We start from the raw sequence: 14,173 nt of genomic DNA on the forward strand, positions 1-14,173 counted from the left end.
TTTATATATTATTTTAGAATTCAATACGTCCATGATGTGTTGCAACGGAAGTACTAAAGGCGTCCATTTGGCTGCCGATCTTACCTGGAGCTAATTTTGGGGGTAGGCCTTATATTACGAGCATCCTGAAAAATCATGTTATGGCTGATTTTCCGTTTAGGTCTTATTTTCGGGGAAATAGGAATGCCTAAGGCTGATGTAACTGAAGAAAAAAGGCATTTCAAAAAGAACAAGCAGCTGATGTCACAAGTAGGACGCCACCCCTTGTTCCGCCCTTTTTGAAATCGTAAGAGCTAGGACCTCTCTGCAATTGTTAATAGGTCTCTTGATACCGTGTTTCCTCGAAAATAAAACGTAGGCAGACCATGAGCTCTAATGCATCTTTTGGAGCAAAAATTAATATAAGACCCTGTATTTTTTATATATTATATTACATTGTATTGCATTAAAGAACAGGTCATACAGTATGGAAAAATAAGGCTAGGTCTTATATTAATTTTTGCTCCAAAAGACGCATTAGAGGTGATTGTCTGGCCCGGTCTTATTTTCAGGGAAACATGGTATGTTTATGCTCTCTGATATTTGTGTTTGTCTATATTTTATATATAACATCTTTCCTTGGGATGGTATTACCAAATTATATTTGATGGGATTAAATTGAAAAAAGATTAAGCTCTTATATATAATTTAAATAATAAAAAGTTAATCCAAGTACTTGTCAGAATCACACAATCTAAGAAAATATTCCAAACTAAGCTGGTTTAACTTTTGGTTAAATACATGTGTTTTAAGGTTATTACCATTAAATATGGTATCTTTTGTTTTACCTGGCTTGCAAAAGTAAATTCATGGTATCTCTGTTACAAAATTTGTCAAGAAAATAGCTTGAGTAATAATTAACATTGAAATGCCATGACATGAAGAACTAATTAGGGGCAGCCACGAGGCTCACTTGCCTAGAGTGTGAGCTCTCAACACCAAGGTTGCCAGTTCAATTCCTACATGGGATGGTGGACTGTGCCCTCCAAAACTAAATTGATGGACAATGACCTGACTTCGAGCTGATGGATCCTGGAAAAAACAAACAAAAAAGCACACACAGAATACAAAGGGCCGGCCTGGTGGCTCAGGTGGTTGGATCGCCATGCTCCTAACGTGGAGGTCGTGGGTTCAATTCCCACATGGGCCAGAGAGCTGTGCCCTCTACAGCTAAGATTGGGAACAACAGCCCTCCCTGGAGCTGGGCTGCCGTGAGCAGCCGGAGGTTGGCGTGAGCTGCCTGAGAGGTGCCTTGTGCTGCTGCAGGCTGCTGTGTGCCGCCAGGAGCGGCTGGTGGCCAGCATGAGTTTCTGTGTGGTGCCGTGGGCTACCCTGTGCTGCTATGAGTGGCCGGTAGGTAACGTGAGTGGTCGGCAGCCAGCCTGAGTGATCGGCAGCCATCGTGAGCTGCTGTGTGCTACCGTGATCTGCTGTGAGAGGCCAAACAACGACTGGCGACCGACTGCCTCAGCCAGGGGGAAGCACGAGGCACACAATACCAGCATGGGCCAGGAAGCTGTGTCCTACACAAGTAGACTGAGAAACAACGGCTTCAACAAGAGTGGGGGAGAAGACAGAAGAAAGGGGGGAAAAAACTAATTAAATGTTAACTGAGGGCCACCCGGTGGCTCAGGCGGTTAGAGCTCTGCACTCCTAACTCTGAAGGCTGCCGTTTCGATTCCCACATAGGCCAGTGGGCTCTCATCCACATGGTTGCCGGTTCAGCTCCTCGAGTCCCGAAAGGGATGGTGGGCAGTGCCCCATGCAACTAAGATTGAATACAGCACCTTGAGCTGAGCTGCCGCTGAGCTCCCAGATGGCTCAGTTGGAATGCCCTCTCGACCACGAGGTTGCCGGTTCGTCTCCCGACAAGGGATGGTGGGCTGCAGCCCCTGCAATAAGCAATGGCAACTGGACCTGGAGCTGAGCTGTGTCCTCCACAACTAAGACTGAAGGACAGCAACTTGACTTGGAAAAAACTGCTGGAAGTACACACTGTTCCCCAATAAAGTCCCATTCCCCTTCCGCAATAAAATCATAAAATATATATATTAACTGAAATAAGGTTTTAGATAAAATTTTTCAGTAATAATTATGTTGTGTGCATGGGTGAACATGGTTTGTCAGCATATGTTCGTAACATTAAGATTTTAATTTTACTAAGCCATTTAAATGATAAAGATTGTTGAATCTCTAGGTATTTCAACATAATGAAATGCTAAACTGTTGCTTATTAGATCGCTCTGAGTTCATCTATTTTTGGATTCTTGTCACAGGAAACCTAAAAGGCAGATTGATATCCGTCAATACATATGTCTAGTATATTATTACAAAAGCCTATGCTTTTGAAGGTTGCAAATTATGTTCCTGGATTTGCCAGTGGAAATGCTAATTTCTTGCTTTAATTGTCAGCATAAAGTTCTGAAGGTTATGGATTCTAATTAATGTGAAAAGACATGATGAATGTCTTCAGGGAAGGTATAAGGCATGGGAACATACTTTTGAAGGAAGTGTAAGAAAGTAGTTTGTCTTAAGGATGGTTATTTATGAATGAGTGAGAAGAGACAAATTAAAGAAGTTGTAGATTTGTGGAAAAAAAACAAACCTTAAGAGAATTTTATAGGGTTTAGCTAAATGTGATTAATTAACTAAATTTATATATCAAAAGTAAAATGGCACAAAATTGGACGTCATAGGAATGGCGGCAGTGGGATGCACTTTTTGAGTTCTCCGTCCGATCTTATCAGAAACGGGAAGCTTATAACCCATCAAAGGACTCTCTGCTCATCACGCAGAACAGCGAAGAGACTCGCGCAGGGATTTCTTGCAGGTGGGGAAAAATTGAGCGAGCAGGGGAAGAAGGAAGGGAGCGGAGCGGAGACACGCCGCACCTGCGGCGGCGGTGGGGACGCGGGTGGAATCGCGGTCCACACCTGTGGCGGTAGAAATTCGGCCCCCACCCTTGGGTTGTGGAAATCTGCTCCGCACCTGTGCCTGTGAAATTCCAGCCCACACCCACGGCTACAGATATGCAGGATATTCCAGGACGGAGGAGAGCCCGGAAGCCAGGAGGTGGGCGTTTTGCCCTGCGTCCCACAGCCGGACCTCTCCGCTGCAGGGGCAGCGTATCCAGCAATTGAGGCAATAACTCCAGCTATCTCCAATAAGTCTTAGGCCGGACAAAGGACACAAACTCCATACCTGGGCTCCTCCCCCCGCTCTTCCGACACTACCCCCGCCTTTCTAGAGACTTGATCTAGCCCCTGCACTAAGGAGCAGCGGCAGATTACAGAGGAGCCTTGGAGCCCGGGCTCCGGGAAGACAGGTGGGCGGCTCTGGCCCAGGGAGGAGGCTAGGAGCTGGGCAGGGAGAGGGGGGAATCTTCCGTCCCCAGCCACCACCTTTTCTGGCCTGCGGGAAGAGTGTTAAGACAGCGGGGCTGGGAAAGAGAAGACCCCTCCTTCCATCCCCAGCCCCCACCCTTTCTGGCCAGCCTAGGGTGGGGCAACCACATCCCCAGCTGCAGAGACGCAGGGGTTCCCAGGACAAAAGAGAGAACACAAAAGCCAGGTAGCGGACTCTACTCTGCGTCCCACAGCAGACCTCTCCCCCCCGCAGAGGCAGGATATCTAGCATTTGAGGCAATTAACCTCAGCGGGACAAAGGACACAAACTCCATACCTGGGCCCTTCCCCCCGCTCTTCCAATCCTACCCCCAACCTTCCAGAGACTTGAACTGGCTCCTGATCTGAAGAGCAATGTCAGATTACAGAGGAGCCTTGGGGTTTGGGCTATGGGAAGACTGGCCGCAGGCTCTGGCCCAGGGAAGAGGCTGAGAAGAGTGTGGTTTGCCCTGGCCTAGGAGACAGGAGACTCATCCATCCCCAGACACCACCGTTTGTGGCCTGCGGGTGGGGTGTGACACAGCTGGACTGGGAAAGAGAAGACCCCTCTTTCCATCCCCAGCCCCCACCCTTTCTGGCCTGCCTGGGGCGGGGCAATTACATCGGCGGAGGCACTCCCAGGGATCAGCAGTAAGTGGCAGATGCAGCTCTCAGCTTTCAGCAGCTGAGGAATCCCCTGCCCGCCACACACACACACACACACAGGGAAGAGGTGCCCTAAGACTCAGGAGAACTGGACACAGGGCTGGTGGTGCTATTCTCGGTGTGCATATGTGCAGGCAAGGGCAGAAACTGCACTGGCTTTGTAAAACCTACTGTCCAGACCCCTCAGCCCCACGCATCTAAAGCTGCAGCCCCAGCGTCACTCTGGGCACCAGGTGACAGGCTCTACCTGCACAATACGCAGGGGACTCTGTGCTACAGCAGAGAACAACCTGGAGATTACTTGGTGGGCTTAAGCCACAAGTGGCGCTGTTTTGTTTTTTTTTTGTTCTGTTTTGATTTGTCTTTATATTTTTGACATCTTTGCCTGTGTTGAGTGGGGACTCTGTGCTACAGCAGAGAACAACCTGGAAATTACGTGGTGGGCTTAAGCCACAACTGGCGCTGGGTTTTTTTTGTTCTGTTTTGATTTGTCTTTATATTTTTTTGACATCTTTGCCTGTGTCGAGTGGGGGTTGTCCATTGCTTTTTTACATGTGAATGTATTTGACTTTTTCCTTGTTGTTGTTGTTGTGCTTGGTGATTTGCTTTGTTCTGAAATTGCCCTACCAGTGCCCAGCTTAAGAGGCACAAGATTCAACATACCCAGCGGCCAACTCCAGACCAAGCCAGAGTACTACCGGGTTTGACCTACAAGTGACACACCCAGAGGGGATTCTTTACAGGCACATAGAGGCCAAAGGGCAAACCACATCTAAGCAGTCAACCCTCACGCAGCAGAATACCCTGCGTGGGCATAGTCAAGTCTCACAACTAGTCAGCCTAGGAGTTAACCCCACCTACTCACAAGCAAAAAGCAATTAAGGATCTTCTTTAACAGGACAATATACACAACACAAGAGTCACTTTTAGAGCACACGCAGGGGAGAAGAACGAAGTAGTGCAAGTCAAATATAAAGGACATTTACTATATACTAATCCAGCAAGAACCAAGAACTCCAGGGCAACTACCTAATACATCGAAGCAAACACAGAGAGTCAGCCAGAATGAGGAAACAAAGAAACATATCCCAAATAAAAGAACAGAAGAAACCTCCAGAAATGGAACTAAATGAAGCAGAGGTAACCAAACTATCAGAGATAGAGTTCAGAATACTGATAAGAATGTTTAAGGAACTTAGAGAGGACATCAAGAAGGATGTAGAAATCATAACGAACAACCAGTTAGAACTAAAGAACACAGTTACCGAAATAAAGAACTCACTTGAAGGAATTAACAGCAGGTCAGATGAAGCAGAGGATCGAATCAGCGATTTACAAGACAAGTTAGCAGAGATCACCCAAACAGAACAACAGAAAGAAAAAAGAATAAAAAACCATGAGGATGGTTTAAGAGACCTATGGGATAACATCAAGCGCAACAACATGTGCATCACAGGAATACCAGAAGGTGAAGAGAAGAAACAAGGGATTGAGAACATATTTGAAGTAATAATGTCTGAAAATTTCCCTAACCTGATGAAGGAAACCAACATACAAGTCCAGGAAGTGCAGAGAGTTCCAACCAGGATAAACCCAAACAGGTCCACTCCAAGACACATTATAGTTAAAATGGCAAAGGTTAAAGACAAAGAGAGAATCCGAAAAGCAGCAAGAGAAAGACAGAGGGTTACATACAAGGGAACTCCCATAAGACTATCAAATGACTTTTCTGCAGAAACATTGAAGGCCAGGAGGGAGTGGCAGGAGATACTCAAAGTGATGGAAAACAAAGGCCTACAACCGAGGTTGCTTTATCCAGCAAGGCTATCATTTAAAATTGACGGGGAGATAAAGAGCTTCCCAGAAAAGAATAAGCTGAAGGAATTCATTACCACCAGGCCAGCATTGCAAGAAATACTAAAAGGACTTCTGTAAATAGAAGAAAGATGAAAACAATCTAACCACAAATTTAAAAATGGCAATAACTATGTACTTATCAATAATCACTTTAAATGTAAATGGTTTAAATGCTCCAATCAAGAGACATAGGGTGGCTGAATGGATAAGAAAGCAAGACACTTGTATATGCTGTATACAAGAGACTCACCTCAGATCAAAAGACACACAGGCTAAAAGTGAAGGGTTGGAGTAAGATATTCCATGCAAATGGAAATGAGAAAAAAGCTGGAGTTGCAATACTTATCTCTGACAAAATAGACTTTAAAATGAAGAAAATATTAAAAGACAAAGATGGACACTATATAATAATAAAGGGATCAATTTGACAAGAGGACATAACCCTAGTAAACATCTATGCACCCAACATAAGAGCACCTAAATATATAAAACAGATATTGACTGACATAAAGACGGAGATCAACAGTAACACTATCATAGTAGGGGACTTCAACACACCTCTGACAACAAGGGACAGGTCTTCCAGACAGAAAATCAATACGGAAACAACAGCCTTAAATGACACATTGGACCACTTGGATTTAACCGATATTTTCAGAGCATTCCACCCCAATGCTGAAGAATACACGTTCTTCTCAAGCGCACATGGAACATTCCCCAAGATAGACCATATGTTAGGCCACAAAGCTAGTCTGGATAAATTTAAGAAAATTGGAATCATACCAATTGTCTTCTCTGACCACAGTGCTATGAAATTAGAAATGAACTACAGGAAAAAGACTGGAAGATACACAAATTCATCGAGGCTGAATAACACGTTAGTAAATAATGAATGGGTCAAGCAGGAGATCAAGGAAGAAATCAAAAGATATCTCGAGACAAACGAAAATGAAAATACAACGACCCAAAATCTATGGGATGCCGCGAAAGCAGTCCTAAGAGGGAAGTTCATAGCACTGCAGGCCTACCTAAAGAAACAAGAAACATCACTAATCAACAGTTTATCTTCACACTTAAGGGATCTGGAAAAAGAACAACAAAATAAGCCCAAAGGGAGTACAAGGAAGGAGATAATAAAGATCAGAGCGGAAATAAATGAAATAGAAACCAGAAAAACAATACAAAAGATCAATGAATCCAAGAGTTGGTTCTTAGAGAAGATAAACAAAATTGACAAACCTTTAGCCAGATTCATTAAAAAAAAGAGAGAGAGGACCCAAATTAATAAAATCAGTAATCAAAGAGGAGAAGTGACAACAGACACCGCAGAGATACAAAAAATCCTAAGAAATTACTATGAGCAACTATATGCCAACAAATTTGACAACCTGGAAGAAATGGACAATTTCCTAGATGCATACAACCTTCCAAGGCTAACTCAAGAGGAGACAGAAAACCTGAATAGACTGATTACCACCAAGGAAATTGAATCAGTAATCAACAATCTCCCAACAAACAAAAGCCCTGGACCAGATGGCTTTACAGGTGAATTTTTCAGAGCGTTCAAAAAAGAATTGTCACCTATTCTCCTCAAACTCTTCCAAAAAATTGAGGGAGGGAAGACTCCCAAACACTTTTTACGAAGCCACTATCACCCTGATCCCAAAATCAGACAAAGACACCACAAAAAAAGAAAACTACAGGCTGATATCGCTAATGAACATAGATGCAAAAATCCTCAACAAAATACTAGCGAACAGAATTCAGCAATATATTAAAAAGATTATACACCATGATCAAGTGGGACTCATCCCTGGTATGCAAGGGTGGTTCAACATCCGCAAATCAATTAATGTGATACACCACATTAACAAAATGAAAAATAAAAATCATATGATCATATCAATTGACGCAGAAAAAGCATTTGATAAAATTCAGCAGCCATTCATGATAAAAACCCTTAAGAAAGTGGGAATAGAGGGATCATATCTCAACATAATAAAGGCCATATTTGATAAACCCACAGCTAACATCATACTCAATGGGGAAAAGCTAAAACCATTCCCCTTAAGATCAGGAACAAGGCAAGGTTGCCCACTTTCTCCACTTCTATTCAACATAGTGCTGGAAGTTCTAGCCACAGCAATCAGACAAGAAAAAGAAATAAAAGGCATCCAAATCGGTAAGGAGGAAGTAAAACTGTCATTATATGCAGATGATATGATACTATATTTAGAGAACCCTAAAGACTCCACCAAGAAACTATTAGAGCTGATAGATGAATTTAGTAAAGTAGCAGGATACAAAATTAATATTCAGAAATCAGTTGCATTTGTATATACCAATAATAGAACATCAGAAGGAGAAATTTAAAAAGCAATTCCATTTACAATTGCTCCAAAGACTATAAAATACCTGGGAATAAATTTAACCAAAGAAGTAAAAGATCTGTACTCAGAAAATTATAAGACACTGAAGAAAGAAATGAAAGAAGATACAAATAGATGGAAACACATACCATGTTCATGGATAGGAAGAATTAATATAGTTAAAATGTCCATACTGCCTAAGGCAATATATATATTCAACGCAATTCCTATCAAACTACCAACGACATTTTTCACAGAAATAGAACACATAATCCTAAAATTTATATGGGATAACAAAAGACCCCGGACATCTTCAACAATCTTGAGAAATAAGAACAAAGTGGGAGGTATAACAATACCTGACTTCAAATTATACTACAAGGCTACAGTAATCAAAACAGCATGGTACTGGCATAAAAACAGACCCATAGATCAATGGAACAGAATAGAGAGTCCAGAAATAAATCCATGCCTATATGGCCATTTAATCTATGACAATGGAAGCAAGAATGTACGGTGGGGTAAAGACAGTCTGTTCAATAAATGGTGCTGGGAAACCTGGACAGACACATGCAAAAAGATGAAGCTGGATCACCTCCTTACACCACATACAAAAATAAATTCAAAATGGCTTAAAGATTTAAATGTAAGAACTGAAACCATAAAATTCCTAGAAGAAAATATAGGAAGAAACTTCACAGACATTACCCGGAGTAAGATTTTTACTGATATATCCCCTCGAGCGAGGGAAGTAAGAGAAAAAATAAACATGTGGGATTACATCAAACTGAAAAGCTTTTTCACAGCAAAGGAAACCAACAATAAAACAAAAAGGGATCCTACTGATTGGGAAAAGATATTTGCCAATGATATATCTGATAAGGGGTTAATATCACAAATTTATAAAAAAACTCACTCAACTCAACTCCAAAAAAACAAACAACCCAATTAAAAAATGGGCAGAGGACATGAAGAGACATTTTTCTAAAAAGGACACACAGATGGCAAACAGACATATGAAGAAATGTTCAACCTCACTAACCATCAGAGAAATGCAAATAAAAACCACAATGAGATACCACCTCACCCCAGTCAGGATGGCTATCATCAATAAATCAACAAACAACAAGTGCTGGCGTGGATGTGGAGAAAAGGGAACGCTGGTGCACTGTTGGTGGGAAGGCAGATTAGTGCAGCCACTATGGAAAACAGTATGGAGGTATCTCAAAAATCTGAAAATGGAACTACCTTATGATCCAGCAATCCCACTCCTAGGTATCTATCCGGAGAAATCCAAAACTCCAATTCAAAAATCTTTATGCACTCCTATGTTTATTGCAGCACTATACACAATAGCCGAGACCTGGAACCAACCGAAATGCCCATCGGTAGATGACTGGATTAAGAAACCGTGGTATATTTATACAATGGAGTATTACGCAGCCACAAAGAAGAAAGAAATCTTACCATTTGCAACAACATGGATGGACCTAGAGAACATTATGTTAAGTGAAATAAGAAAGAAAGAGAAAGACAAATACCATATGATCTCACTTATATGCGGAATCTAAAGAAAAGAATAAGTGAATGAACTAATCAGAGACAGTTTTGGAAACATGGAGGAAAAACAGAGGGTTGCTAGAGGGGCGGGGGGGTGGGGATAAGGGGAAGGTGAGAGGTTTTGAAAAATAGTCGGTAACCACAAGATGGTCATGGGGGTTTGAAAATTAATTTGGGGAACGTACAGAGGGATAGTGGATGGGGGAAGGGGGGTTCACACAGTGTGAGGGACATAAATGATAAACGTCTAAGTTTTGCTTTGTCTTGTGCACCTGAAACTAATTAAAATATAAATAAATAAATTTGAAAAAAAATGGCACAAAATTAAAGTTTTCTGATGCTGCTAAATAACACACAGTTTGTTAGACAGATATTATGAAAAAAGTTTTCTGCCTAAAAATCAAAGATTATATTCATCATCAATAAATTTCTATGTTTTATATTGATTAATTGGGTCTTTGGTTACTCAAGAAAACTAAATCTAAGAACTAAGTTTTGCTAATAGCTTTGCAAACGTCTGTATTTTACGAATACCAGAGTTCAGGTGCCATTCTCGGCAATAAGAGTATAGACCCACCCACGGAAGTTAGGCTATTGTTTTTCCTAACCTGTTCGTGTATTACAGTGGTTCTACCCCACTGTTACATCCCTGATAAAGAGGCTAAGATAGTAAAAGAAAGCCAGGGAATATGTTTAAATGTCTTTAAACAGTGAGGCTGGAGATGAGGCCAGAGGAAGACCAGATTTTGGGCTGCTGTTAGTAGAGAAGCAAAGGCCAGGGACATAGCAGCAGCCCCAGAACACCAGGTAAACGAGCATGCGTTGGACGTAGAACCCCAGATCACTAGAGTAAGGAATGTCCCAATCCTCCTAAACAGCCATGGCCCCTACGCACACTAAAAGGACAGTGGAAGACGGATTGTCCCACTCTGAAGGGAGCAGGGATCAATTCCTTCCCTACAAGTGCTGATGAGTGAGACAGGTCTGAGGGTCACGGAGCCCCTCAGGAGAAAGAGGCTGTTCTCATGACAGGGGAGAACTGCAGGTGACCCTTGATGTGACAGGTAAGCCTGTTAACTTCCTGAGTGATATGGGAGCCAATTATTGTCTTGATCGCTCACTCTGGACCCAATTCTTCTGAAACCTATTTGTATAGATAAACAAAGCCCCGAAATTTGGGCTCATATTCAAGCTTGTTCCTTACCACTGGCCTATACCTTGCACAAAATGTAAAACAAGCAAATCTGACTTAAAAAGAACTCTGGAAGTTTTCTCAAAAGATTTCTAAGCCCTGGCTCTAATTGCTGCCCATGGCTTTGGATTCTCACCTCAAATCTGTTATTTCCTATGTTGTTAACTAGGGAGAGGTTCCGCCAACACTTCGGAAATTTGAGAGAATGGCATCTACCTAAAGCCCACTCTTATACATATAGTTGTCACCCCAGAAAGCCAGGGCAATGAATACTATTAGAAGCCTAGAGTGGCAGGGTTCTCTTACAGACCAGTCACTTCCTGAATGGGAGGGACCCTTTGCACTTTCCCGAGCACCACAACTGTTATCGGGCTTCTGAGAGTTGTGGTTGTGTCCACTTCATTTAAATCTCCACAGGACGCCCACAGAAGGAAGACTGTCTCTCCTCTTCCTGTAAGCCAACTGAAGACCTTAAGATCCTCTTCAAACAGAACTACTGGAGTTGCTTGGTATTGCCGCTCTACTTGTGCGCTCCCTGGGATACCCATTAAAAGCCTTTAGGCTCTCCTCTGCCCCCGGCTCCTCTAGGGAAAACAAGAATCTAGTATCTTTATAAAATTGTTCTAATAGCTAGGTGCAACAGGCTCTCTGACTGCTTGATATGCCATAAACATCGCTCTCCCCACTATGATAAATTAGCAAGAAATTCTAGGGCCCATAGGCAGGGATGATGCCCACTCACAGGAAGCAGCCAGGAAAAGTCATTGTCCCCTCCCCTTACAACCACACTAAATTTATAGAAATAAAATGAATAAAAGGGTAATTGAAGCAGGGCCTGGTTGCCTCCCCCTCACCCCCCATAGTACAGCCCTGTCCGTGACACCAGCCTCACCTTTTCTTGACCTATAGCTTAACAATAGATCATCTCACTACGGCTTGAGTTCCAAATGTCCCCTCTCCTACCCACTTCCCCGTTTTAGAAAATTACCCTGAAACTTATGATAAATACCCATAGGCTTATTGATCACAGTCTGGTCTAGCATTCTTTCCAGGCTACTCCCATCAGTGTTCCTGGGTTTGACACCACAAGAGAATGACACTACCAGAGGGAAGGCTCCTTGTAGACTCGCCAGAACCTTCACGTAGCCTCTGGCAGACCACCAGATATTCCCCTAAAATACCCCAAGCCGGAGTGAAAAGCTTAAGGCAGAGGTGTAAATCCTCTGCCTTCTCAGACCACCGGGGCTATGATAAAAATAGACTTATTCTATGACCCAACTCCTGCATCAGTCTATTGGCTGCACGGTGCAGGCAGCACTAGCCCTGACTCGGTTGGCCTCTGGATTCAACCCAAGACCCGGACGAGTCCTGCATAATCAACATTTTTCCTTCTTTCCTTACTTTATTTACTTCCTTCCATTCTCACAAATAATGAGAGGCAAAGCACTCACTATAATGTTAAGGTTTCCTTTCCCCATTAATTTCTGCCTATAAATATAGCTGAACAGGGAGCATTATCATTTAAGTGACTTTGCAGGTCAAAACGTGGAACTGGATGCACACGTAGTCAAAGCACAGCAACGGTATGAGATTTGGAAGAATACTTTTCCATTGCCACATACTGCAATACATAAAAACATGATCAAGAACGTCTGAAAAACCTCTAGGTAATTGCTGGAGCTACAACCAACTAGCCAAAAAGGAAAAATCTATAAAGTTCCTTACATGACTTATATTACACAACAGAATTGCTCTTCACAATATAGCTAAACAGGGTAGGGGTTGCTCTAGTGTTAATAATAACTCCCGTTCTACTTGGATAAAACACCTCTGGTGAAATAGAGTAGGAAATAGATAAAATATGTGTGCAAGCCAAGAAATTAAATACATCGCCCACTGACATCTCATGGCTCTTTAATATCTTCAGCTGACTGCCCTCAGGTATTGTCTCCTGGTTCAGGTCTAGTCTTGAAATTGGACTTATTTTGCTTGTTGTTACATGAGTATTTCCTGCTCTAAAACTTTATTTTGCATCGGTCAATGTTATAACGACACTACTCTGAAGACGGTCGCTCAACGTTTTCAGGTGATCGCTAACGCCTCTGAGACTTCATAGGAAAAACCTCAAGAAACTTCAGAAGATGTTTGCCCTTAAAGAAACAAAATGGAAAAGACTTCCTGTGTTTTGCGGCAATTGCTCAAGTGCGGTCTAAGGCTCCTAAGAAAAAATAAAACCACGTTCCCTTCTATGTGGGACAGAATGCACAGCGGACGGGGTCTTCCCAGCGATGAGAGACCAACAATCCTTTAATAAGTGATCAGTGTTGCTTTCTGATGATTGATCAGTGAGGCTTCCAAGGCAAGACCTCAATCAAAGGGGAGAAATATAAAAAGTAACAGAAACAAAGCCACTTTAAAATGGATTTGGAGCTGCCATCCCAAAGGAAGTACCTTGCACATCTTATTCCCCAGACATTTGGAATGTTAAAACTGGGCAAAAGAACCTTTGCACTGGGCCTAAAGCAGCATTTCAGCATAACAAGAAAGCAGACAGGATGACTATGGTGGAAATTTTTAAATAATCTTTAAAATTAGAAGCAGTATGGGCTGAAAATTTAAAATTCATTCAGAATGACCATCACTATTTTAGCTTTTCTGCACATAAATTCCTTCCTTGTATTCATGTAATTGTTCCCCTTCCCTTGCTCATCAATAGCCCTTGCCTTGCCTGCTAATCAACACCCTTCTGTTTCTGCCTAAATCAATGCTTCACAAATAGCTATTCTTTTGGATCTCAAATAAGTGCTTCTTGACTCTCACTTTCGTCTTTTACTTTTAGGTTAACAGTCGACAAATAGATTTTGTAAAAAAATCAAAAAATGATCCCAATCATTAATCAACAAAAACTCTAAGGCCCTGCATGTCTCTGTGTTCATTGGGAGACGCACAAAGAGAGGTGAAAGCAGAAATGTTGGATTCAATTGGGCAATTTTCTCACCACTCCTCTCTTCCCTTTAGTGTATATAACATATAGAAAGGTGTGTCAAAGCAGCAAGCTTCAGAATTTCTGAGCCAGAGCACAGGATGGAATCTCATTCCCTTTTTAA

At 42.2% G+C, this 14,173-nt stretch overlaps 1 non-coding gene across 1 annotated transcript; it reads left to right on the forward strand.

Annotated features, from left to right (window-relative positions):
* Positions 1–1,115: 1,115 nt before the first annotated feature.
* Positions 1,116–1,189, forward strand: TRNAR-CCU (transfer RNA arginine (anticodon CCU)). Its single transcript has one exon. It is a non-coding gene; the product is annotated as a tRNA-Arg (tRNA).
* Positions 1,190–14,173: the final 12,984 nt, after the last annotated feature.

Source organism: Rhinolophus sinicus, chromosome 16, assembly GCF_057876585.1.
Source record: "Rhinolophus sinicus isolate RSI-liver-muscle chromosome 16, RSI-T2T, whole genome shotgun sequence".
NCBI lineage: Eukaryota > Metazoa > Chordata > Mammalia > Chiroptera > Rhinolophidae > Rhinolophus > Rhinolophus sinicus.